This window comes from Chiroxiphia lanceolata, chromosome 13 (assembly GCF_009829145.1).
Source record: "Chiroxiphia lanceolata isolate bChiLan1 chromosome 13, bChiLan1.pri, whole genome shotgun sequence".
Taxonomy (NCBI): Eukaryota; Metazoa; Chordata; class Aves; order Passeriformes; family Pipridae; genus Chiroxiphia; species Chiroxiphia lanceolata.
The window spans coordinates 14,534,415-14,560,504 of NC_045649.1; the positions used below are offsets into that span (position 1 = coordinate 14,534,415).

At 39.0% G+C, this 26,090-nt stretch overlaps 1 protein-coding gene across 1 annotated transcript in view; it reads left to right on the plus strand.

Moving 5' to 3' along the window:
* The first annotated feature begins 5,594 nt into the window (after positions 1-5,594).
* The window catches only part of VSTM2B (V-set and transmembrane domain containing 2B), a 141,442-nt gene continuing 120,946 nt past the window's right edge, over positions 5,595-26,090 (plus strand). Inside the window, exon 1 of the mRNA XM_032701390.1 lies at positions 5,595-5,660. The gene's annotated coding sequence lies outside the window, so the exon portion shown is untranslated. The remainder of the gene's footprint in view (positions 5,661-26,090) is intronic.

The following is a 26,090-nucleotide window of genomic DNA, read 5'->3' on the forward strand; positions in this document are numbered from 1 at the left end:
GAGCCTTTTGGATTTTTTTCCTTCACATCTGCCTCTTTTAATTGTTCTTTGTTTCTTCCAAATTGCCTCTACAGGACACAGTTGCAACCCTGCAAGTGTGATACAGCCTCTGAGACTCTTGTGTTTGAGAGGCAGTGACTGACCCCAGAGCAGCAGTTGGAGCCACCCTGTGTGACATTACAGACTAGTTACAGGGACAGCCCAAGAGGCTTAGGGTGGTGCAGGGCTGTGTGTCAGGGGAAGACAGGGGAATAAAAGAACTGTGATGAAGAACAGGGCAAGGATGTTAATGATAGTGAGTCAGTTAGTGATAAAATGTTTTGAGGGCCTCTTTTTTTTTTTTTCAAATTCTGCATTTAAAATCATGTCACATTGTGTTTCTTGGGGAATAACATCCTGCAGTATTTGAGATATGAAATGAGAGCATCACAAGCATTTTGTTAGCAAAAAAAGCAGAGATACTCTCTCAGAGGTGGTGTTATAGAAGTTAGACACAGTGGAGATGTGATTAGTCTGGAAAGTTGTTTGTGTCAGAGGCTGGACTGTCAGATGATCTTGGGAAGCCACAGGAGAATTTGGTGAATGAGTAAGGTGAATGAGTAGAGATCAGAACCATGTTTAGGCTCAGTAATAGCTTATACTGAATCCAGAAGAGGTACTACTTAAATTTGGGATGAGAAGGGTGTGAGATTGGGAAAGAGCTGCAGTAGCAGATGTAGAAACCAGTTCTAAAAGTTCCTTTATGAAAGAATTGGAAGTAAGGTCAAAAAGTACTTAAAATCTGAATGAAGAGATCAACTCCTTTATCCCAATTCTTTCAGTGACAGGGGAATCTTTCCTTAACTACAGAACTCTTACTGACTCCTGAGTGTCATTCCAGAGTTGATAACCAGTGGCACAGCAGTGACCAGTGAACCGACAGACCTGCTCTGCTTTTGCTGATTTCTTTTTGGTTTGGGGATGTTCCTTTGATTGTTGCTTTATTGATTTCTTATGTGACAGTATTTGAATGTTTCACTGTTAGAGAAAACTCACACTGGCTGTGTCACTCCTCACACTTCACCTCCGTTCTGGCGAGCTCTGTCTCTCAGGGATGTTCTCACACAAATGGTACTGTGCACGGGCAGCAGTTGCTGTCCCCAGGACTGGGTCCAGGTGTGTGCTGTGCCAGCAGCATGGATATCTCCATGCCTGGAAGTAATCTGATTTCACTGGCTGAGTTGTCAGCAGCTGGAGTGGATTCTGAACACCCTGGATGTCCAGACTCAGGCTGCTGCTGCCTGGTGTTAAAGCACAAGGAAGTGACTTATTGCCTGTCTACTCCCAGACAGGAGGAAAGTGCCAAACTACTTTTCATGGTTTTCCTTTGTGGAACCCCTCTATCTCTTCTGCTTTCTGTAGCTGGAGGAAGCTGATTCTGCCTGTGTGCAAATCCCTTTAGATTTCCTTTTCCCTGTCTTTCAGTGTCATCCGTCAGCCTGTGAGCTGCCCAGACTCCTTGTCCTCCATAAACCTCAGCAAAATGGCTTAGGAGGGACTGGAAAGGGCAACAGGTAACCTGACAAAAACAGTAGAATCTTAGAATTAATTGAATTTATGTATTTCTTAGTAAAATAGCATGTCTGATAACAAACCCCATATGTCTTAGCATTGATTTATGTTTGCAACGTGCTAGAAGTATAGTGTTGATTGGTTTGAATATTTTTGACTGAGGAGAAGCAGCAGCAGGAAAATGTTAGGGTGTGTTTATGTTTTGCAGCCTGTTTTCATTTGAAGCTACCTATCTTGTAATTTCTTTTCACTTTCAGAAAAGGGAAAATGGCAGACCTGGGGACAGTTTCTTAACTCAGTTCTGTTCCTTTTTATAATGTAAGTCATTGAGCACTGTGAAAACTGCCTCCTAGGGGAAAGCCTCTCTTCAACAACTAACACCACAGCAGGGCTGGTTTTGGTCTTCCAGCTGCTATCATGTTATTGCCTGGGTGCTGTCCCTGCTGAGAGGAGGAATGCAAGGAGAGCTCAGCATCAGCAGTGCCTGCTGCAGGCTTCTGTTTGGACATACTGGAAACTCCTCTCTTGCATGGGAGCTGCCCAGGGCTTTTGAAGAGTAGTGCTGTGCAGTGGATGCCATCTCCCAGGGAGAAGCCTGTTTCTTGGGCATAATAAAATTCAATCTATCTCAAGTAACAAAACCACAGGAGAACTTCATCAGTGTGCCAGCTTTTATGACTCCTGATTTTAAACAATGCGCTGATGAGCTGTAGGCATGTCCCCTAATGGTACTGAAATTAATTTCTTTTCCTTCTCTATCAGTTTTAAGTCTTGCAAGCTCTGTGTGAGCAAAGTGTGTGGCTGGACACAGTCTGGGGATAACTGTGCTTCCTTGAGTGGCTATTTCAGTAACCACTTCTGTATATGGGATATCTAAACAGACAGAGGAGGCAGGTGGCTGATTAGAATTAATTACTTGAGGATTCAGATCTGTCTTGTTTAAGTTCCTGTCACTGAAACCAAAAGAAACATAAACCAGAGCCTGAAGTGGTATTATTTGTGTCAAATTTCTTCCTGAATCTGAACTCAGAACAAAAGCTGTTACAGCTGTCTCTGCTTCCAAGGAGTGCTGCAAAATCTTGCTTGGTTTATCAGTTACTGGAATCCTTGAAAACTGTCATTAGCAAACTCTTTTCAAGTTTTTTTATTTTAAAAGTAATCTTTTTCCTGTTTATATTTTGAGAAAAACAGATTGAGAGTTTCCAGAACTAAGTTAGTGGATGACTTTCCCTGATTTGGAGCAAAGAGATTATAAACAGAGAGTTGGTACAATGGTGAAGACTTTCTTGTAGGGCCGTGGGTGATTCAGTTTTGATTGCTGGATTTGGGGAATGGGTGAAGATAAATGGGATCAGGAAGTGGGGGGGGCTGGGGAAGGAAGGGAAAGGAGAAGGTCTCTGACTTCTAAGGTTTTATCCTAGATCTGTGAAATCAATGCACTCATAGTTCCTGACAAGTCAGCATTTTCTAAAGCAAAAGCATTTAGGAAAATTCAGTATCTGTTCAGTGCTTAACAGCATAAATTCTGTATCCTCTCACTTTGTTTGTTTGTTTTAGTACTAGCCAAATTTGCACAAAAGCGGGATCTTTTGTTTCTTTGTAGTTCAGTTGATCCTCAGCATAATATTTATACCGTTTGTGTTTGTTAAGTGGTCGCTGTGTAAATTAGCATATTGCATAAGGTTGTAACTTCAGAAGGAGTATATGGACTACAAAAACATCTAAACAGCATACTATTTTTTATGTAAATGTTTGTGTTAATCAAAATTGAAGAAAGGAATGGGGAGAATGAGGACTTCAGAATTGTTTTGAAGGTGTTTCTATTGGGGTTTATTCTGTTCTTTAAGCTGTGAACGTGAGTGAATATAACCTGTATTCTCATTATATGCACAGACAGAAGTTTTATGTTGCTTTCTACCTGCTTAAATCAGATTTTCTTCTTTTCTCTTGTTATGCAAATAGGAATGGGAAGAGCATTTAGCCTGCAGTAGGCACTGTGTAAGCATCTTGACTTCAGTCCCAGAGCACTCTTTACAGATAAAACTTAGAAAATTATGAGTAGTATTACATACTGGAGTGTATCAAAGAGACTCAAGCAATAATGCTTTAAATTGAATTAAGTCACTGATGTTTTGATGTTAAGTAATTTTTGTATGACTGGTAACTTCGTTCAGTGCCCTTTCTTTTCTTTCTGCAAGACATTTTGCGAATAAAACTGTAGAGATCTAATTATGTAGGAGTTAGAATAAAATACCAGTTTCTGTGCTGGTTTTTTTCCCTATTTTACTCAGGAGCCACTCATTGAAAAGTATCAAATCCCTAAGGAAGGCAGATCTTTCCAATCATGGGTTACAGTTTGAAATCTTAACTGTGATGTTGATTTTGAGGTCAGTAACACTTATCTTAGAATAATTTTAAAAAGAAAAGGAAATTGATTTTAAAAGAAAAAGACATTTTTGCTAAATCAGCCTCCTACAAACATATTTTGAAACTGGTATTTATAGTAGAAAAAATATTCTAAATTATTTGCTTAAAAATGAATTTTTAAACATTGATTTGAAAATATAATAATTTCACAATAAACAACAAAATGGGTCATCTTTTATTAAGCACTTATGAGGTCTTTGAGAAAATGCTGACCAGTACCTGCTCTTATCTTGTTCAGATGCACATTGAAAACAAAGGTTGAACCTCTTGAAGAAAAATGTTGAACTTCATAAAGAAACAAAAAATCTAAGATTCAATAACTTATCAGAACTTTTTGTGTTTATTTACTGCTTGAGGAGAGACTTATCAGAGATTTCTTGCAAAACTAAAAAAGTTTAATCTGGTAACCTCTGTAACTTTTCTCTCAGTGGCACCTTTTCTCTTTTGAAATATCAGCCACTCTACTCCCTTGGACTTGAGAACTGAATAAGGTTTTTTTTAATTGGTCTCCAATGCTAATGAAGCTTTTTTTTCTTATGAAGACATTTTAAGAAACCACAGGAATTGATACTACACAAAGGGCAGGATTTTTTGTCTGGTGTATTTGTTGGGGTTTTTTGACTTGTTACTTAGGACCTTAGGACCTTTTAACAGTCAGAGGAACTCAGTAAAAGCCTCTTGGCTCCTACTTGTTTGTGAAACATCTGCCCAGAGGGCTGTATAGAAACATGGCTGAAAAAAGGAGTGAAAAAAGTATCCAAAAGTTTCTCTAGAGAAAGAGATGGAGAAGAAATACTTCAAAATTATGTAGAGCTCACTTCCTTTCCGTTGTTTGTTTGTTGTGTTTTTTTGTTTTGGTTTGGTTTTTTGTTTGTTTGTTTGTTTTTGGTTTGTTTTTTGTTTTGTTTTTTTTTGGTGGGGAATGTAAGAGAAGCCAATTCTTCTACATGTTGTCAAACTGCACAAAAATAGACTTTCAAGAAAGTATATTTGACCTGAAGCAGAAGTTGCAGTGGTTGTGTAGGCCTCTAAATTGAAGAAATAATCTTTGAACTGCCTTCAAATGTTCGGAATGGTGTGGGTCAGAGAGGCAGACATGGCACCTAGAGGGAAATTTTTGTCTATTATGGAGAGGGCGAAAAAGTGCCTGAAGGTACCTAAAAAACACTTAAAATACAGATGTGCTGTCAAACTGGAACAGAATCTGTCATTTTGGTTGGGAGCTTGCTTTATTTAAAAGAGTGGAGGAATGACAATTTATATTTTGAGCTTTAGCCGTGTGCAATTTCCAATAGCAAAGTTATCGGCCCCTTGAAGAGTGTGGTAATATCAGGAAAACCGACAGACCTCAGCCCACAGTGGCTCCTCAGAGCAGAAGGCTGTGATGTCCAGAGATAATTGCAAGCAGAGTAACAGGGATGTTCTCTGAGCTGCACCACAGGACCTCACTCTTCAGTGATCCAACAGCTCGTCAAAACTATGAACTGAAATACAATACTGGAAAATAAAACAGCTTGTGCCCTATTGCAGCTTGCAAAAAGCTGCAAGATTCAGGGGTGCAGTAAAATGTTCTCAGCCTTGGGTTCCCCGGCCCCAAAGGGAGAACTTTGAGGCATCGATGTTCTGCTGACCAAAACATCGAGGCAGCTGTAGGTTCCTTCCACAAGTGACTGAATGCTGAGGTTTGCTGCACAAAGTTGTCTTTAATACCTTGTGGGAAAACAAAACCCAGATTTTAAATCTTACACCTCTCTCACTTGTCAGTTAACGTGTAACTTCAGTGCAAAGTGAGTGGGGACCTCTGTGTATCAGGTGCAGGGAAGCTGCCACACATTTAGTTGATGGAGGCTGTGCAGTGTTTTAGCAGCATATAATGAATTGCTTAACCATGTAAGCAGCAGCTAGAGGTGATTGTTCCAGGGAATAGCAATGTAGTTTAAAAATTGCACCATGGAAAATAGTAGATGTTTATGACTCTACTCTTGTGCAGGATTTACAAGAAGATCTTTAATAATAGCAGTGTTGAACAATACTAATACTTTATTAATTCTTCCTATTTTTTCTGTTTATTATATTAAGAAGTTCATTAACTCCTTCCCTCCTTCCTTCAGATAGGATTAGCCATTGTACAGGCAGTGCAGAAAAAACTCTGTGTGTTCAGGAAAAATATTTCGTACAGAAATACAGTATTGCTTTCCTCTCCTCATCACTAAAGCACCTATATGCATATTCATTGAAACGAAAATCATTAAAATAGAAAAGTGAAACAGGTTATATGGTCATACAGGGGCCTTTTAAAGAAGGTCTATTCTTACCTAAGCCATATACCTGACCCCTCTTGTGCTTCTAAATCCAGTAAGTACAAGTGAAAAGAGCAACACTTTTCATCATGCTTCTTCAAGAAACTAATGGCCTATGTGACCATCTTTGTAATGTGGGAGAAGTCCTCTTTACAAAGATAGTTTTATTTCATCTTAGCACTACATACACAAGAAATATATACCTGATGTGTGGTTACCCATTACTCCCTGTTTTAAATGTATATTCCGTAGTGGTACCCTTCAGGAATCCCACAGGTCTCAGCCTGTCTCCTTTTCAAAATTCTGTGCATTCCTTGAGATGCTTTGAATCACAGTTGAGATTCTTCTAATACTTGCATATAAACCATGATCCCAGTAGTAAGCTGTGCTCATCATATTCTTTTAGAAGTTATTCTTGCCCTAGGAAATGTAATTAGCCAGAACAGACTGGGTAAGTGACCCTGCTGGTACCATTCAGCTATAAGGAGGCTGATGTTTTACATTTTGCAGGCATAGAGGTTGCAACCACTGTCAGGCTTTGTGTTTAGTTTGTTACTCTTTATCAGTAATTCCTTGTTGGCATGAAGAAATATCTGTGCTTTAGGAGTTTGGCACTATGTAGCTTATTTTAATGGTGTTATTAAACCTATCTCGGTTTTATCTGCATCAGGCAATTCCTTTTTCTGCTACATATTATGAAAACATTCTTAGTCAATTTATTATTGATATTAATTTTTAATGTTCTCTGTACTATATGCTGGATAGTGTTATGAACTGTTTCTGAAACCAAAGTGGTTTGTAATCTAAGGAATTACTTACGGGGATGCTTCAGTGAGTACCTGCTGCTTGCACGTGGGCTCATGATCTGGTCCTGCCTCCCAGCCCCTCTCACCTGCAATCCCTGCTGGACCCTGGAGGTTGTGTAGGGTAGTGTGATGTGCTCTTTCATGTGCAATACCACATCCCTGCTGGGCTAGGGGCAGTCTGATATAGTGAAGAGGGGGAGCAATGAACAGTTCAAAAGCTCAGTTATGTGGGGTTAAGGAAAAGTAGGAAAAATATGTTAAATGCAGGTCATGGCAGAGTTGGATTCAGAAAAGAGGTCCAAATCTTGTATCACCTTTTTTTGCATTGATATGTTATTTATTCTATTTAATTTTGACACGAGGAAGTGACTGAGGAACTACATGAAAGCCCATCTCTTTTCCAATTGCTCAAAAAATACAATAATTAGCTGTTGAATATTTCTTCTAGTGTACAGAGCCCTCTTAGCTCCATTAACAATACACTGTTATGGAAGTAAAATGCCATAGCCAGTGGATCTTTGTTGTAGATAAAAGCAGATCACAAAAACAGTTCTTTTCTTCTTCACAGAAGAACTTGCTCTAATAAGATTTCCTTCATAATCTTAGAACCTGAGCTTTGCTGCAGGTCTCAAGACTTAGAGGTCCCAACTTTTACAAGTCCAGCTTCTTCCTTTTAATAAACAAATCTGCATCACTAAGGACCTCCAAATGAGTGCTCAGAGATCCATGACTCTGCTAATGCATTATGAAAATGAAGTGGACTCTTCTAAATGGAATACAGGTGTTCATCCAGAGCGCTGTCAAACTTGGTTATTGAGGGATAATGGGCTTCCCAATGTAAATGACAGTGGCACAGGGACCAAGCTTTCCATTTTAAATACAGGCAGTATGTGAAGGCCCATGCCTGAAAATCAATTAAGATGGCTATCATGGTGGAGATTTTCCAGGGTCAGAGTCCACCAGTGCAATAACTATCATGTCGTTGTTAATAAATATCGAATGCTTTGCATGCAACCCTGAAAAATGATTCATAAATGAACATTTGGATTTGCCTCAGATGTAACCAGGATGAGCCATGTTTAATCCTCTGAAAAGGAAAACATGATTGAGCAGCCTGCATTCCTCGTACCAGTAAGGATCTCCTACCTGAGGAGAAAATGCAGGATCAGGCTTGATGTAAGAAAAAAGAAAGAATTTGTACACTGCGTAAACATCTCATAATGAACCACACAGATGACAGCAGTAAAACAGGATCCATTATTCATGCTCCAGGCACAAACAACAGTGCAAGTGTATTTCCAACACATACAGATGAAAGGATGCCTAATAACAAGCCAAAAATGCCTAATGTTTGCCAGCAGTCCTTAATCAACACCACAGATGTGATTGACCATTCAACGGGGAGATAATTTCTCAATATATGACCATCTCTCTTCACTTTCTGGGCAAAAATCTTACAAGCAGTAAGATAAAGATCATTTTAAGGCCACTGGCATTTCAGAGTGAGGGATTAAAATAGGGTACAATTCCACCTCTCTCCTCTGTAAAAGATGAAGAATGTGAAATTTTTGAGACCTCTGTGCACTTTTCATGTGCTTCTGCTCCAAATATACCAGTGCCTCCATCTCTGCAGGTGCCTAATTCTCTCTTCCTTTTGAATTGGCTCTAAAATAATTTCAGAAATGACATCCTTCTATGCCATCTTCCTCGTATTTCCTCAGCTTCTACCTTAGGAACTTGAAATAGCAGAAAGATTGGTAAAAGGAGTCACAAACTTTTCTCTTTGGTGGTTTCTAATTTTGACCCAGTGAAAATTAATACAGTGTGTAACTTTATTGCTAGCTGTGAAAGAAATCATTTGAATTGAAAGCAACAAACATTGACCACTAAGAGATTATAATGTCTGGTAGATCCATGGTTCAGTACATCTGAGCAAAATTGCTGCTACTGTCCTATGCATTGAAAATGTTCTAATGATAATCTGTAGTGTAATTCAGGGGTGATTTTTTCCCCCCCTTCTTTTTGTCTTGGTAGTCGAACAAGGCATCAAATACAAGAAAAAAATGGTCAACATAATATCTTGGGAGGGGGACAAAACTACTGTGATTGTTAACTACCTTTATATAAATGTTTTCATTCTTGCACTCCACAATAGGTGGTTACAAAATTAAGAGTTTGTTTATTTAAACAGATAAGACAGTATCTAAAGGTATGCAAACTGACAGAATAGTACAAATATAATACAAATTTACAGATGTTGCAGTATAATTATAAAGCAAAATCTATGGAAAAATGAAGGTTGTAAGTAGAGTTTATAGAAATAAATATTTCTTTATTATTATTGTGCAGCCTTGGAGGTATTTTAATGCTCTTTCTTCCTGGGATAAAAATGACTACTTGATATGCTAGAAGCTAAATCTATGGAAAATTTTCACTTAGTTCTATGTAAAATAACTATGGACTGTGTCTCATTGGGGCCTGGCCAGCTTGGTGATGCTCTGTATCTGATAGTGGGAAGAATAAAAGCCTTAATTTATAGTCCACTTTTTAAATTTGAAGGATTTTCTGTGCACTATATATCTTTTTATGGTACAGAATACCTTGGAGGAGTATCTGTGGCTCCACAGTTCACTTTCTGGATGTTTAATAACAGCAAACAGTAAAATTTATTTAGTGATGGTGAAACAGAGGAACAGAAATTCCTGAGGGGGCTAAGTTCTGATTTACTCAGCTGAAGTTGCAGGGAATAAGTAGCAATGAAATATGAGTAAAAATATTATGGCTAAACAAATGTACAAATCGTTTCAATCTCTGACTTTCTTTGGGCTGTTAAGAGAGCTTCAAATCCCTAATGATCTTAGATTTCAGATGAAAGTGGGTCAGCAAGGTGCAACTCTTATGAATAGTTGTTATGGAAAAAAACCAGCACTGTCTTTCAGTCATTTTTCTGAAACAACATTCATATTTGGTCCTTGTGCTGTTGGAAAATTTTCATCAGAGATGTGCACATGGCACAGCATTGAGCTGGATATTCCCAACACACCCACACAGGCAGAAATCCCCACCCAGGTTGCCAAAAGCAGCATTCTTGCTGGAGGCTGTGCTCAGTCTCCACATGCAGTCCAGGTTTCTGGCCCTTACACAACCCAGCTTAGCTAGAAAAGTCTGCATGAAATGCTTTCTCCTGAAGAGAGAGATGATCCTGTTCGATCATTCCTTATTTTGCAGCTGATGTTTATAACTTAATAGGCTTTCTGTGTGTCTCTAATAACTCAGCTGGGTTCAGAAGTATTTAGTGTGACGGTCAGGGAGTGAATTTTGAGGTGAAAATTCTCAGATGTAGACTGTAGAGTAATTGAAGGGTGGTCATCCAGGGAACAAGAACTGTAACAAGCAATAAGACTTGTAATAAGTAATAAGGTTTGGGATCTTTGAACTGCAACAAATAGAGCATTTGAAAATATTTTTGTGAAAAGTGAGGAAGATTCCAAAAGAGTAACTCCAAGGCAGTGGAGTGTTGGATGATTTACATACTGTGGGAGCAGAGACTGATGGGATGACATGGATTTAGTGACCGGGACACTTCCCCAGGATGTGCAACATCTGAACTGATATCCTTGCTTCATATTTCTTGACTAGCAATTCCCTTCCTGACCTTGCAATTGATTTCTGACAACAGCCTTTTCCTGAGGATGGGGAGTTGCTGTAAGAAAGTTCTGGTTTTGCTAATAGCATTTTGTAGTTGAGGGAAAAGTATTTAATTGCATTGGCTCTGATGTGAACACAGGGAAATCTTTTAGGAAAAAACAAACAAGCAAAACCCACAAACAATCAAAACTCTTTCAGCAAGTAGTCCAAGTAAGAAACTGGAGATCTGAATAAGTCTCAAACTTCCTAAGAAGTTGTCATGTGAGGATTACAAGTATTTTACTGGCAGATTTCTGTCCTGTGTTACCAGTGTAATTTGAGGCCCTTATTCTCTGTGGATTCTGGTCAAGAATTTAAAAAAAATTTGACTATAATCTTTCATGCAGATAAATATGAAGGCATAGTTTTAGTTTAAACATAACTTGAAAAAATCAATTGTACGCATTAAGAAAACAAAATAGCATGTGCATACAGAAAGACTCTCTTATAAAATCTCTCTTATCCTATGCAATAAAAAACCTCTTACATAGGACTGCTGGAAGGAGTGAAGAAATGAGAGCCTTTTTTATTGTTATTTAATGTGACCTGATCAAAGATAAAATTGCTGATGAGTGTCAGTCCTCAATAATTAGTGAAATACACATTTTCCTTTAATGTCCCCACTGTCTACTCTGTAATAAAAATTATTTAGTTATCAGAAATATGTTGTGCTGTACTTGTGTTGAGCAACATAATTTCATTTGTCAGTGGTGATGCCCTGTTCTTCTGGATTATTTTGGAAGGTACAGCTCAAACCTTCTTTCTTGCAGCAGTGCATCTAAATTTGGACTTGATTTGCAGGGTGTGTGCAAGGGCCCCAGCACTGCTACCCAGGCAGGGTATGTTAGTGATGTCACTTTCCAAAAATTATTTTTATTTCTTTTAAATCTGTCAAGGTGTTATTGCTAGAGAGCCAAAAGCAAGCACACTCATAATCTTTGATTTTTCTTTTCTGGGCTGGAGAGAAAGGCAGAATATCTAAATGGGGATTAAAAAAAAAACTCTGTAGTAGAAAAAGTAAATTCTCTAATTCCATGTCAAGGGATGGCAAGAGAAGGCTGTTGCCTCACCTCCTGGCTCCTGTACAGCTCTGCTGATGAGGCAGCCCATTGCCAGGGCAGACAGGCACTTACCCGAGAGGCTGCAAGGGAATCAGGTCAGGACACGATGGTGCTTCCCATAATTTATCTGTGGAGAATTGTTTTACTCCAATCATCATTATAGGCAGAGGTGAAGGGAAAATTTAAAGGAAATAAATTTGTCAGGTCTGTTGTCGCTGATTTCACACAGTTGAACTTGAAGCACTGTTGGTTCTCCATTGCCTCTGTTTCACTTGAGCTGAACGTGGACAGCCAGCTGAAACAGGAGATACTCAAAATCACGCTCAGGGTTAATCTCTTGCAACCTAAAGAAATTTCCTAAGCTGACCCTCATCTGTGCTTTTGGAAATAAAGGAATCATTTGGCCAACGCTTTCTCCATTTGCAATTAAACGTGCTGGCAGCTCTCCAAAGGGTGCTCTATCAGCAGGAATATTTAGCAGCACAGAGGATATCATTTCAATATAGTGACCCAGCCTGTTGCCAGATGGAATAGAGGGCTGTTGAGTGAAAGTAAAGCTACAAATGTTTTTGTGAGCAAAGGAAACCATCTCTGATTTTGGGTGGGAGTGTGATACAGCGATAAGGAAAGAAACACAGATTTCTTTGTTCTTTTCAGGATTTTCTACCCTTTTGTTTTCCTTTTTCTTGTTTGTTTTCATGTTATCTTGAAAAAGAGACTGCAAAACTTCTTTTAAACCATATTATCTTTCATTTTGTGCCAAACTATGAAGTGACATGCAGCAGAACTGCTTTTTCATGCCAGCAGCTGGGAGGTCTGCCCTGAGCCCAGAAAATGGGGGAAGAGTTGGGGGAAACTGCAGGTCTTCACAGTTTTTGTTGGCAATTTTGCTGGGCTCTGGTTTCAACAATGCTGCTGGGGAAAGAAGCTGCCAGACTGGCACAAACAGTCCACTACTGCCCTTTGTTTCCTGGTCTCCATCTCATGTCAAGGTTCAGCATGGTCCTCGTTGCAGTGTGCTGGTTCATGGTCATGGAAGTGGAAAGGTAGCTTATGAATCAACTTTTCAATTCCATTCTCCAGTAAATGAGCCTCATGCAGTGTTTGTTATGTTGACAGCTGACATTTAGCTTTGATTATTTATGTTTCATAATATTTTGGAGCCTGGATTTGATGGCATAGGTTTTAAAAGTAATGAAGACTTCAAAATAATGAGACCTCAGCATTTGGCTGCTCCTGCCACAGTGAGAGCTGGGGAGGGAGGGGTGAACCTGCTTGTTGGTCTCTACAGACTGGATGGCAACAAACTACATGGGGGCTTCTTGAAGAAATTGTCTTTTTGTTGCTAGAAGCAAAAGATCTTTAGGCAGTTCTTGGTTACAGAAAGAATACTACATTTCTGTTTGTAGTAATTATTTTTTAACCTAATTAAATTAATCGTCCATTCAGGAATTTCTTTGGGATGCTTAAGAATTGTCTGGTTTGGGGAGACATCTTCCTTGTCCAGTTTTAAAAGAATCATTCTTTCTAACTACTATATGGCAACTGTTTTTAAAGTTGTAAGTCAGAGAACATAGTATACATTACCTTCTTACCACAAGTTTCATCTGTGCATTTGTACTTTTGTAAGATCACCAGGCCTTGATCTTGTTTCTGCTAAGCACTTTTTCCTTGCAGTAATGAATGTCTTGCTGTAAGAGGATTTCAGCTGGGCAGATGTACCTTAATGTCTTGCAGCAGGATTTACTGTTTTATAAGACTGATTCTGGATTATTGTGTTCTTGGTTGGAATGTGGCAAGTACTGCCCATCCTGGGACTCAGGTTAAAGGAGCAGTGCTTGTGGGAAGCAAACTTAGACCTATAAAAATGCAGAGATCCTTGTACTACAAACAAAACAATTTAATTAAGCTCAACTGTATAATTAACTGTTATACTCAAACTAGCCCATACTGTACTGCAGAAATAACAGACTTCCAGCAGTGATCTGAAGCTGGCTGAATCCTATTATGCAGGGACATGCCTTCAGTATTGTTCTAATTAGGTGTTGTATTTGAAACTCTTTCTAGCTGTTTATAGTTAAGTTTCTGAAATTACCATTATGCAAGTGCCTTTCCAGAATACCTCATGGAGAAAGATCCTTTTGGCAAGGGGAAAGCTCCCAATCTGTGATTCCCATACTCAGTTTTATGAGCAAGCCATCTGTTGGCTAGAGGGGGTTTTTAGAAGGCGTTAAGGCAGTTGAGCAACTGCAGTTGCTCAAGATACTGCAGTGGAGAAACTCTACCTGCAAGGCTTTGTGTGCCCCTCAGGGCAGTCCTGGGGCATGTCCATGTCCCTGCCCTGTCCTGCAGAACATGCTAGTCTAGTAAAGAGCAGTGATCACACTTTGCAGAATTCTTGTCTGTAGATTGTTTTAGCCACATACAGAATTATAAAGCTATTAGTGCTACAGAGGGCAAACACTCAGAAAGCTCTACAGAAACAGGCTTGTTCCCTAAAGTCTTTGGAGGTTTCATGCATTAGCTAATGTAATATATTTTGTTACCATCAAATCTTGTTGCCTGAATTTTTATATGTGGTTGTTTTATTGCTTTTAACTTGGTAGAATCATGCTAGTTAGGATTGAGCCCTACAGGATGTAGCTGCTGTTGAGTAGCTTCCTAAATGTCTCATGTACACCTTTTGTTGTTGTATTTCAGCCTTACTTTGACTACTGTTTCATTGCTGTCATTGCTGTGGGTTTCCTGGAACTGCTGCCTTTTGCTTTAAGACTCAGCATTTCAGCGAAATGATGCTCTTTTGTTGGAAAATTAAGCACAGAAGGTATGGGAGAAATCCCAAGAAAGACATAGTTTTCCATTTCAGCAGCAGACCTTCAACTTCTGTCAGTGCCTACCTTCCTATTCCCTGTCACATATATCTGACGGGTTTGTTGTTGAATGTTAATTTTTTTTGTACCAGTTTGACACTTTCATATGGCAAGAAGTTGGCATCAGAGTTGAATGTTGAAGTTGAGTGTTATCCTTTTTTTCTTGCTTCTTACAGACTTCTTCCTAATGTCTTCAACAATCTTATGCTTTTGCAAATGTGCTTGTCTGAAGTACTGCTGCAAATTAATTTCCATATCTAATTCTTCTTTATTTCCCTCTGAATGTTATTGGGGAATAAAATCAAATGTATACAATGTGCACCAAATGGGATTGCCTCTTCCTTTAAGGTCTAGATATTGTAGACGTTTGTTCTTGCTGTGCAGAAAAATAATGTTAACAGCTGCTTAATCTAGTTAGAAATGCATCTTGCTGTGTATTAAAAATTACTTCCACTTATCTTTTCTAGTGGTATAATTTGTAAAATCACATTTAAAGAACCGAAACAGCCTAAATGTAACCTTGTTCAATATTTTTTTGTGTTAATATGCAGAGGGGGAACATTTAAAAGGCCTTTGAGCATATGACAATTAAAATAGATACCTAGGAAATATCAACCTTTTAGGCACTATAGTACTCCTAGAAATCTTGCCCAAAGGGCTTATAATGGTGCTAGATTATTTCAATTAAAAAGAAAAAAAAGAAATCATTCTGCTTCTTTTCAAATGGGATTTGCTATTTCTGGAAACTATTAAATGTTCAGATTGAGGACCCACCCTTTATAAATTAATGCAGCACAGAAGAGTAATTAAATTTGGTAATCTCATTAAAGCTTTTAATGGAATTGATCATTTCAAAGAGTTTTTCTGGTTATTGGGATTTCTGAACAAAGGAGTCACTATTGGATTATTACTGTTCTTTTCCAGTAGCAGTTTGTTTTCAGCTGCCATGCAAGAAAGTCTTTCTGGGACCTTGATTTGTTTCTGTTGAGGATGGGACCAAAGTGCAATTCCCCAAGGAGATGAGAAGCTCATTTGTAGTGTTCTCCTCTAGATTGTTAGTCACTAGTTACATAATTTTTTCCTAAAGCTGATTACAAACTTAGGTCTAACATCTATTTTGAAAATGCTTGTTGATTAAAGCAAAAAGCTAGAGCAGTCATTTTTTACTTTTTGTAAGTATATTTAGCAAATAACTTGCTCATATCTACCTGATTGAATTCTTCAGTAAAGAACCACTTCAGCAGTCTATGGTTACTGTGAAATAAATAAAATCCTTATTCCCGTTTTTTTCCATTTAGAAACTTAAAGTTGTACTATTGCAATATCATGAAACTGTAGTGTATCGCTGTAGTTATTTTTACAGAACTTGGCTCGTTGTGTCCAAGTTAAAAGAAAACAATGTAAAAAGGCAAGAATAATCCTACTGAGCTTTTTTTTTTTTTGTATAGCAGTAAGTTCTACAGTGTGGATGTGTATATTTTCCTTATTGCTGTATGCATATATATTTAAACCCATTACCTTGTTTTGATGGCCCCCTTCTCCACGATATATCTGACTTTTCTTCGATCATATCTTTTCTAAACTGAGAAATTCCACTAATTAATCTCTTTCTACATGTAATTCTGTACCTCTGAGTAATGTTTTCTGCTCAATGATATCTGTTACTGAGATAATCTTTTACAGATGTGAGAACCGTGTTCACTATTAAAGGTGAATGGTGACGGTAAACTTAAAGGAAGTGAGAATACAGTATAAATGACTGCTTTATGGGTTAGAAATAAGATTTGTGGACATGTAGCCAATTTTCCTGCCATACCATACATTTTTGGTTAATCTACAGGTCAGAATCAGGACTGCACAGTAAGATTGTTTTATGCACGAGTAGAACAGTAGACCAGGTTAATATAAAAGGGAAGCAGAGAGAACCACTGTTTCCATTCCTAGAACAGGCCCTTCAACAAGATACTTTGAAACCCTAGATAATACTTAATCTTGTGCCACCCTGTGAGTCCATCCCTGTCACTCCCCTCCAGTCTCATCCCAGCTGAAGGGTTGGGTCAGGAGCCAGTGCTCTGTAGGCAGTGACACCTCTAGAGAGACACAGACTAAAATTTGTTCTCAGGTCTTAATTCTGTCCCAGCCTCTCCTGGGAGAGCAGATATAATGGTGGACTTGGTGTAATTACAGCAGTTTTCAACAATATTTGCTGTTTTTATCCAGAAATGTACTGTGAAAACTTTTATTGGCGTAAAATCGTAATTAATGTCAGACTAAAATTTTTCATTTGTCCCTTACATCTCAAGTGCATCTCCAGAAATAAATGTTGAGAGATTGCTTCAGACCTCTGTGAGTGTTTGCTGTTAGAGATACCATTTATTTTACTTCACTGCTGCAAGATTTATTGTGAGAAATGTTTGTGGAAAGATTGATAGACCTCATTTCAGAAACACTTGCTGGGGACCCAGGCAGCTGATTTGCAGGTACTTCCAGGCTTCTTGGTAAAATAACTGAGTGGGGAAAACCAAAACAGCAAGGACAGAAGGTTTCTGCAGGTTTTCAGCCATTTCTGTGCTGTGACTGTTCTCTCAAGTGTCATGTAGGAGACAATCAGATGCCAGTGGAAATCCTGACTGCCTTCCTTTTATGTGCAGTGACTGGGGGCACAGGGGACAGCCCTGTTCCTGCCCTTTCCAGATTGCTTAGTGTGCAAAGCAAAGGAGCAGCCGTGGGCACTCGTTTGCCTCCCGTTAACACACACAGTCTGCAAAATGTATCTGCCAATCATCGTGGTGATTCCTGCTGTGCTTTTACGGGAAGAGCCGATGCCTGTGTCCCTTGCTTATCTAAGATTCTCTGCAGTCAGTGATAGAAAGGGAAAAAGATGCCTCTGATTCTCCAGCAGAGAGGAGGGTTCTCTCTGAAATTGCACAAGTAAATCCACAGTGCTTGATCCGAACACTTCCTTGTACAAAAAGGGTCAGTTTTAATATCAGGGACATCTGCTTAATCACTTCTCTACTACCTCAAAATTCTCATTAAACTATTTTCAGTAACATCATCACGATTAAAGTGCTAGTAAAATACTGTAGGAGCTACTAAAATGACATTCAACTTAATCTTGGCTTTGCTAATTATTAGTCTTATTCCTATGAATGAAGGGTACATTAGACTTTTTGTTAGTCTCTTCTATCAGGCAATACCATATACTAAATTGAAAAAGGAAAATAATCTTGATTTGACAATAAAGGAAGCAAGAAAGGAAAAAAAATCATGCAAGGTTCTCTCTAACAGCTGATTTTCATGCGAGTCTGGTGACTTCAGAATATTGAAACATGGAAAGAAGGAGAGTCCAGTGGTGAGAATTAGGATGCAGTCTCTTATTATTGGACCCCCAGCAATGCTCAAGGAATAGGACTTCCATGTGCCTGATGTACATAATTCCATCACTAGTTCCTTTAAATGAAACAATTTTTAAAATTTCTGGCTTCAGACTGTATTAAAACAGCTGCACTTTCCTGAGGAATGCTGTTCAGTATAACTACAGTTTATCAGCTCACAATAGAATTTCCCTACATTTAAAGCATTTGAAAATTAGAGTACTCTGAGTCTAACAAAGACTTATGTCTCTGATACGAAAAGCTTACCAATGTAAAAGTGTGCCAGCTAAAGACTGGGTGCTGGGAAATCAGATAATGGGCTTCATCAAGTTTTCTGAAAGAGTCAAACTGAAATATTTACTGTTTGAGGTCCCACCAGCTCCTTCTACAAAGAGATCCCTCTGTTCTGGACTCATGAGCTGCAGGCTGTGCCTTGCCAGCAGTATGAAAACAGGCTGGGCAGAGAGGGAATGGTTTAGGTGAGGGTGTCTGTAAATATTCTCATGTACAAGAGATAGTTTCTTTAGTGATAGTATAACATGATGCCTGTGAGACTGTGAGATTATTTACTGAAAGAGGCTATTCACAGGAGCATGTAGTGACAGGATAAGGGGGAATGGCTTCAGACTGAGAGTAGGTTTAGATTAGATATTAGGAAGAAATTCTTCCCTGGGAGAGTGGGGAGGCCCTGGCACAGGTTGCCCAGAGAAGCTGTGGATGCCCCATCCCTGGAAGTGTTCAAGGCCACATTGGATGGGGCTTGGAGCAGCCCAGTCTAGGACTAGTGGAAGGTGCCCATGGCAGAGTGGTTGGAAATAAGTGTCTCTTCCAATAAGTGTCTCTAAGGTCCCTTCCAACCCAAACCATTCTATGATTATATGATTCTGTGCCTACAAAAAGCTACAGGATCATACACATTTTGCTGTTCATGCTGTCTTGAAGTGCATCCCTTTTGCCTCCTGAACTTCCCTTTAGGGTGCTTTCTGGACTTCTGCAAGAGAAGGGGGGTCAGTCCTACAGGGATACAGATGGAGACTTCCCTGCTGGAAGGCATAATGTCATTGTCTGTGGTTAACCACACAGTATCCTCCTGCCCAAGGAAGCAGTTTGATGTCCTGGGAGCAGCCTTTAGCAGTTGAGAGCTCCATGCATTACTTGGTTACAGTATTTAGCAGACTTGAGGTCCAGTTTTAAAATGCAAAGTGAATAGAAACCATTCCTGGATGAGATTAATTAATAAATCAGAATGGTCCCTCTCTCAGCATGCCCCAAAGGCTTCATATAACACAGAGGTACTGACCAGCAGACTCTGGCACATGGGCTTTTATTAGTGCAGTTTATCTTTTACCTGGGGCCTCAGCTAATTGCATTGGCTTTAGTGTAAGGTGTTTTCAGATGGTTTTGGATGTGCTTTGTAATGTATTGTATCCATGAGCATATGATCTGACTGAGGTTTTTTCCAAATGGGTTTAATTTGCCCACTAAAAACTGAAATTAGCTGAAATTCTCTGGACTCTTTGAGTATGGAGTTGGATTTGGGGGGGGGGGATTTCTTTTTTTTTTTTTAATATAAAGTTTTCTTTTCAAGATATTTGATAAAATGAAGGCCATTCTTGAGGCTTTGTGTTTCCAGTGCTGCAATTCTAAAGGTGGTACAGGTTAGAGGTGTAGTTCTTTTGTTTGCTTTTGAGGAAGTAAATTTTCATGAGAAATATTTGCTATACTGCTTTTCACAGTATAGTATAAGCGGTACTGTTAGATGACAATTTTTGGATGTATTACATCAAAAATGGAATTTTACATCTATATAAATTCAATTATAAACTGTCCTAAATATTTTCTGTAGGCTAAATGTTAAGTTTTTCAGACATATATTTCAAAACCAATTTCAATAAGAAACCTATTTTTTATGACTCTTAGCCCATAATGTTGAAATATCTTGGCATTTTCAGAAAGATAGAACTTCAAAACGTCTCAGGTTGTCTTGCAGAGACCAGAGTAATTCCTAACAGTATTTATTGTCCACCCACTGTTAATAAAAATGTTTTCATGCAATTTACAGCTGATATTATCAGCTACTCTTGAAAAAAAAAATATTTATTCTCTTGAAATTTACACCAGCAAATATTTAAAGGGAGTGAGGAGCAGGCAATTCTTCCTTTATATCTTGCTGTACAGTGAGGAGATTTCCAGCATCAAAGAGCACCTGGTCCTTCTGCTAAGGAGTGTGCATGTGTCTGTGTAGCTGGGCTCGTGCACTCTCTGATCATCACTACATTATTCTTGTTCCCCAAAACATGCTGTTGATCTTGTGTGAGACTGTACTGTGGGGACTTGTAAAAGTCGCACATTTTCCAGGAGAAGTTAGGCTTTGTTACACTTAACAGCTTGTGTGTGTGTGTGTTGATTAAATAGCACATTATTTTTATGAGAAAGTCTCTTTGTATATAGCTTAAAGATAAGGTGGAAACTTGACATCGTTGCTTTAACAGTGCCAAAATAAACGTCTGGTAAATTAGTACAAATAAATGTACTTGTGGTTTACTGTCTGTGGGGAAAAGTGTTTTTCACTTCAAAATGTTGGAGCTAGCAAATTGGGAATGTTGATTTATCCTCGCTCGTGCTCACAGTCTTTTAAAATTCTCAGGTGTTTAGCACATGTGAGTGTTTAAGCTCCCTTGTGATTAAAATGCCAGTCCTGCTTGGCCTCATAATAATTATTAGTGAGACTGAGAGTGTACCCAGTCAAACACCACATGGGTATTTGAAACTAGTTTGGAGCAGATGCAACACTGACTTGTAGGAGGCGGCTCTGGATCCCTCCTGGGCACATGTCTGGTTTTTCAGACGTGTACCCAAGGTCAGGGAAGATCCCTTTGGGGTGCCTTAGGTCTGGGCTGCAGACAACTATGTAATTTCTCCTGCACTTGGATGGTGGCAAGGAAGTGCTGGGAATTTTCTGCTTTAATAATACTGTCAGAGTTCAAGCTCAGCACCAGCTCACATGAGTTAAATTACAGAAATAAGCTGTACTAGACTTGGTGTTCCCATGCAAGGGCTTTGTAAGTGTATATATTAGTTATAGTGCTCCCTCTTTCTGTGTCTTTGGTGACCCAGTTTTCCTGCTGTCTTCCCTATCCCTAAGCATAACTGAAGGAAAGTTGCTTAGAGATTGGTGATCTAATTTTGATTTCCTTTTATGACAAGGTAACCCTCTTAGTTGATCAAGGGCAGCCAGTTGATGTAATCTTTTGAGATTTTAGTAAAGCTTTTGATACTGTCTCTCCCAGGATCCTTCTAGACAAAGTGTCCATCCCACAACTGGATAAATACACCATGTGGTGGGTCAGCAATTGGCTCATGGGTCAAGCACAGAGGGTAATAGTGAATGGGGTGACATCAGACTGGTGACCTGTTACTAGAGGGGTTCCCCACTAGGTAGCACACTGCCTATCCAGGAATCATAAACTAATTTTGAAAAAATACTTATCACTCTGATAGACAGAAGTTTATCCATGTGAATATTTTATAATTGACACAGCGTTCTCTCATCTTACTGGAAAAGGCAGATAACTCATCTGACCCTGTCCCTTACTCTGTAGTACTTCAACCTGGCACATTTCTTGGGGGGTTTGATTTCTTTCTCTTCATGAGAAGTTATAAATGACATTCACACAGCAAGTCTGTGGAGGGGACTGAAGATGAATTCTGCACTGTCTATAGCAGAAATTGGGTGAGGGAAGACCAGGCATTTTTCTATGCTGTTGTATAGGCTGTTGAACCCTATAATACCTCTGGGCAGATGTTTTGGTGCCAAGTGAATCTGGGAAATTGCAGTTTATTCTTCTGCCTCCCCCATAAGTTCAGGCCTCTCTGGAGATGAACTCCCCTTGTGTCCCTTCACTGGGGGAGCTGTGCTGGTCAGTGTGTTCTGTGGAATTTCATCAGTGAGTTTCGTTCCTCAGGAGCTACTGTCATCCTTCAAAACATTCTTTTCCTGCTTTCTTCCTAAGCCCAGCTGGAGCTCTAGGTCTGCTATCCCGTTTCCCCCAAGCCGCAGGTTAGGACCAGCTTTCACTTGCTGTTACTGCTGATACAAACCAATGTTGATTCAAAGGTTTTGCCCCATGACATCACCTCCTTTCTGAACCCAGACTTAATGAATGTCAGTAGAGTCAGCAGTACTGCCTGAAGGGCACGTGTGAAAACCAAGGCAAGAGTATCAAGAGTATCAAACTCTAGGCCAGAAAGTACTTTATACATTCACCACTAGAAATCATGGAGCTCGGGTCACACCGTTACTGATTTCGTCCGAAGCTAAGAGAAATAAATAAATCTTGAAAGAAGCTGTTAGGGATTAATTTTGAGAAAGGTCAGCTCCTCAACATTTTCTGGATTCCAGAAATACTTGTTCATTCAGTTGCAATGCCGTTGGCAGTTTAAAATATGGGTTTGGACTTGTCAGAAGGGGGGTAATCTATTAATCAGTACTTCATCATCTACAACTGCTTATCTTCTCTTTTCTGTGGTTCCTCTTATTAGTTGGACATCAGCATTGTCTACATAATTCATACCATCCATCAGCAGGAATGAAGTACACAGCAATATATCAGTTTGACTAAGCTCAATAAAGCAAAAGAGAAGTAGAAAATTATTGCAATAATCTTAAATCTTTAATGATAGTGGAGTTAAATATATATCATTTTCTTTACTCATTACTGTAGCGATAAAGGCCTGTGCTAGTACATAGTTCTAATGGGACATAGAAAGTTTCTTCTTATTCTGTTAGAAAAAATATTGTTTCCTTTTTCTTTTTTTTTTTTTTTTTGAACCTTTGGGACAAATGGTTTGATGCCAGAGTTCAGATAGATCTTGGAGAGTACTTCTTCCGAACTTTATATAAAAAAATTAACTGAGCTTCTGATGGAATTAACTTCAGTCCAACTGTGCCTCTTTCCTGTGTGTTTGACAACCAAAAAAAAAGTGTGTTAAAGTTTTCAATGGGAGAGATTCAGCTGTTCCAAAGAATGAATGGCACTCATTTTTGTCTTGGTTAAAAATACTTGCAGATGTTTCATTAATAAACTGTGTCCTCCTATGAGAAGGGATTAAATTTGATGGGAATGCAGGAAATGTTCTTGCTGCAATTTGCATGAAAGTTTCCTCAGCTTTGGCAGAACCATATGATGCACAAGGCTTATTATACTTGTTTGACAAATGTTCTGAGGATTCTACAGCTGGCTAGAAAGCACCACCCCAGGGCTGCAGGGACTGAGCTGAGCTCTCCCAGCACATTTTCCTTGGACTAGGGCTTGGATTAGAATGGACCTTAAAGCGAAAACAGAGCTGCTCTTCCTGTCCTTACAGACGTGAGCCCAGGCACAATCAGGGCTGAAAGGAGACAGAGGAGGGAAGGATGAAGGAGGTGATGTGAGAACTGCAATCTGGTGAGGCTGGAGTAGGTTGGAGCTGCCCAGATTGGAGACTCAGGCTGAAGTCATGGTGTGAGGAAGGGCAGACCCAGATGGCAGATGGGACACAGAGATGGAAACAGGAACCGTGTGGGGCCCTGGGGAAGACTGGTCAGTGGGTGAGGCAGAGCATGGAGCAGAGGCAGAAGTGCAGACAGTGCTGGAAGACCCTGTGGAGGATGAGGTGAATGGAGGAGGCATGAACAAGAACATGTGTTAGCCCCACCAGAACTGGGGCAAACCCACAGATTTCTCTGCTGTCAGTGTTAAAGGGTTCTCAGGAGTTTTACAGTGATTTTCTAAGTTTATCTGCCTTTACACAATTTCGTGCTGTATGTTCAGCTCTGCTTATTAAGCTTTGAGACAAACATTAACGTAAGGCTGAATTAGGAAATATTACAGGGAGCAGAAGGAACAGGTTCAGATTAATTTATTGGTTTTCTCCTTTTCTTTTAGTCTAGGACATCCCTGCAAAGAAACTATAAGGGGAAGCTTTTGAGACTTGACAGGTTCAGAACTGTTGGGATTACCTGTACAATGATGGATGGTGCTATACAGCAGCAGCACAGTAGTGTTTTGGCAGCCCATTTGCCAAATCTTGCAGAGGATTGACTCAGAACCCACAGTGCCTCAATCAGTGAGAAACTTTCCAGGTTAAGAGCAATCCATGGGATGAAAATCACACCCTTTTTGGTGCAAAGGCTTAATATGAAGTAATTGCTTTTAATTAAACTGTTCTGAGTGAGTCTGAACTTTGCAACTTCAAAGCAAGTGTAATAGATGTTTTTGTTGCTTTATACCTATCTCCATAGTCCCAAGAATTCTGGTCACGTTTTAGGTAAGTGCTGGTCATGAAAGCAATTTATGGATTAACATGGATTAAAGGGAGGTTCTTTCAAAGGAATATTTCAGCAGTAAGAATGATAGGCCTAAATGGCACTTCTTGTAAAGTTTCTAAAACCTGCACTTTCTGCTGTCTATTGGACTTATAATCAAAGCTCTGATTTAAATTTTCCTTAATAACTTCATGTGATAACTTTTCTGTGTCCTCTAAATTACTTTGTCTATTCCAGATAAATTGATCTCATCAAGAGTGAAAGGACATCTTTTTTGAAGCATCAAATCTTTCTTGCTAGAATCTAGATTTATTAACTTCACATTAGGAAGTTAATAAATGTTGTCCCTCTCTCCCTTCTGGGGCCTTTAAGGAGAGAATGGACCAAACATTCAGAGGTTTAGGACATTTATGTGTAATGAGGAGTACTTAAAAATTAATGCATCTTTATGCTTAGAGGCTGACACCTTATATTTGAGAAAAGCACCTTTGGAAGGTTTTGTTGTTGTTGTTGTTGTTTCTGCTCTTTTTTGTTATTTGAAGAAATCCATCTGGGACTTTCAAATCTGTTCTCTCAGACATTCTGTGTGTAGTAAGATGTTCAGCTCCTTGCTTCAGGCTCCAAATTGAGAATTAATGAAATGGATAGTTTTAAAGCACCGGTCTAAACATAATTACAGCAGAAGGTGTTACTGAGATTGTAACCTCGAGTTGTACGGTAGCTGTAGAGATATCATTCCCCAGGGACACCTCCCAGCAGTATAAAAGGATGAATAGCAATCCAGCAGCCCAGACCAGATGTGTAGAGCAGGTACATACAAGATAGACAGCAGAATGGCAGAAGCACTGATGTACAGATTTCAGAAGCAATACCATCTCTGTGCTCCTGAAGAAGCCTCAGGAAAAACTGGGAGATGTTCTTTTTAAGTGCTCAAGATGTCTGCTGATGACAGCTATGCTTCTAGAAAAAGATGAGTTTTCAATTATAAACTGTAGTTATTCAACCTATAGAACGCTGTTCCTTACATATACAAGCTATTCTCAAACGTGGTTGATTTTTATTTAGAACATTTAGGATACTCTACAAGTATTTGGACCCAGGAAATAGATTTATTCAATCAGAAATACATAAATATTGATGTGGCAAAAAAAAAACCTCAAAGAATCTACTTTTTAAAAGCATTTAATGGAAATATTTACATTCTATTTGTTGAAGAGGTATAATTTCAACTAAAGCAACATTTGAAATACCTTTAATTTGCATGAATAAGTACAAATTCTTTCCTCTGTGACTATTCTTTTGAAGAAATCCAACCAAAGTACTTATGACTTTGCCTGAAAGCTATAGTTAGCACTAATTTAGCTAAAAGTATGTAACAAAGAATATTTTATCCAGCTGTAAGTGTGTGATGAATTGGTGGGAATATATAGCCATTTGTTATGCTTATATAGCAGTTCATAGCTGTAATAATCCTGGATCACTTCACTCTTCTCTGTGAATTAGGCAATATTAATATCCATTTTTGTCAATGGAGATTGAGAGACAGGGAGCAAGAGAGCTCTTACCATCTGCTCTTAATGGAGGCTTAACCTTCTATCTCTCTCTGCCCATGCAGATGAACTTCTTTCAAAACTTTGGAAGTACTTTATCTGTAAAGTTCAGGTATCTCCTAGGACCACATTGTCACAGTTTTGAACTTTTGAA